This window comes from Arachis ipaensis, chromosome B09 (genome assembly GCF_000816755.2).
Source record: "Arachis ipaensis cultivar K30076 chromosome B09, Araip1.1, whole genome shotgun sequence".
Classification (NCBI taxonomy): Eukaryota; Viridiplantae; Streptophyta; class Magnoliopsida; order Fabales; family Fabaceae; genus Arachis; species Arachis ipaensis.
In genome coordinates, this window is record NC_029793.2 from 2,412,659 (window position 1) to 2,414,688 (window position 2,030).

Consider the following 2,030-nt stretch of genomic DNA (forward strand, 5'->3'; position numbering starts at 1 on the left):
TTCATCAGGAGGAGGAGGAGCAGGAGCTGGAGGAAGAAATGGAAGAGGTACATGACATTGGCTATCAAAGGTACCTGCACCTCTTATCCACATTAACATATTCACTAATTTGTTTATTTGTTTAATTACACCTAATAATTAATGCAAACTTTTAAACTTTTAAACTTTTTTTAACCATATATTAGGTATATATAATCATAATCATATAAAACTATTTATTTTGGATAGTTATTTAATTTAAATATGATTCGTTACATGTACATAGTATTAGAGTTGCAATACTCTAATCCTTTTAAACATTAATTTGATGGATATGTATAAATGTATAATGTGGACTATTATTGTATTAAAATAAATGAAATTTAGCTATATATTGTGTAAACTATAAATCCAACACAGAGAGACATTGAGACAATGCTAGCAGACAAGAAATAGAGAGAGAATGGTGATAAATACAAAGGTAGATGAGTCGATGAAGACGAGAAACTCAAATTTATTTATTTATTTATTTATTTATTTATTCCTTGGTTTTATCTGTTTACGTGGATTATATCTTTGCATTAATAATTTTAAGGTTTAATTACTCTGTTGGTCTCTATAATTTTGTAAAATTTTCAATTAGGTTTCTATATTTTTTTTTTCTTTTTAATTGGATCCCTGCACTATTTTTTTTTTTCAATTAAGTCCCTCTTAGTAATAATTAGCTTAATTTTATAGGGATCCAACTAAAAAAAAGAATTGGTATAGAGACTTAAATAAAAGGAAAAAGAAAAAAAAAGTGTAAAGACCCAATTAAAAAAAATTTTGATGCAAGAACTCAATTAAAAGGAAAAAAAGTATAGAGACTTAATTGAAAATTTCATGAAACTATAGGAACCAACAGAGTAATTAAACCTAATTTTAATATAGTGAATCTTATATAAAACGATTTAAAAGTGATATTTATTTGATAGATTTTATAAATGCTAAACAATTCTCTTCACTATTATTCATAACAAAAATTATCAAACTAGACATGTTAGTGAAATTTCTTTTCTTTTTTCAACTATATAATTGTTTTAAGTGGAAACTTAGGTGCAGTTAACTTCTTGTAAAGTTGATAGTTGAAAATCATTAAATAATTTGAGAGATTTGACTAAATTGTTATATGACTTTCAGTTATCAATTTCACACTGCACCCGAGTTTTTACCTTTGTTTTATTAAAAGGAATTAAATTAATTAATTAATTAAGAAAATGACTCACAATTAGGAATAACACAAGGAGATGAGAAAGGACCAAGTTGAATCTTCGACCAACCATGCTTACAATCGCATTCGAAACCTGCCCATGTTTCATGGCATGTTCCCATCCCACAAAATGCTGTTTTGCATTCATCTGCACGCAACCACCAAAAGAAATTACAACAATTATGTTTTATTTATACTAAAATTAGTTATTAATTACTCACATCTATAAAATAATTAGAATATAAAACATTATATTAATTTTTGGTGTAAAATATGATAGAAACTCAAGTGCATGGTGTAAAATATGATCGAAATTCAGGTGCAGTTAACTTCATGTGAAGTTGATAGTTGAGAGTTATTAAATGATTTGACAGGTTTGACTAAATTATTATCTAACGACTCTCAGTTATCAACTTCACATGAAGATATCTGCATGTGAATTTTCACCAAATACTATATATATATATATGTTATAATATTAAGTGTATGTATACCTTCCGAAGTAGAAGAATGGTTGCAAGTGAAGAGAGTTAATAAGAACAGATAAAATGGAGCAACAGAGAAAACTCTGCATTTGAATGTTCCCATTATTATTAGGAAGAAATTAAGGAAGAAGAGAAATATTATTGTAGTTTAATTTGATGAAAAAAACTTATAATTAGTATTCGGTTTCATCTATGAAGAATTGTTTCCATTATATATAGAGAGAGAGCTTAATCAGTGTTTACAATATCAAGGAAAGTAATCTTAATATGCCAAACTAGATTATAATTAAATATAATTTGGAGACTATGAGAATATC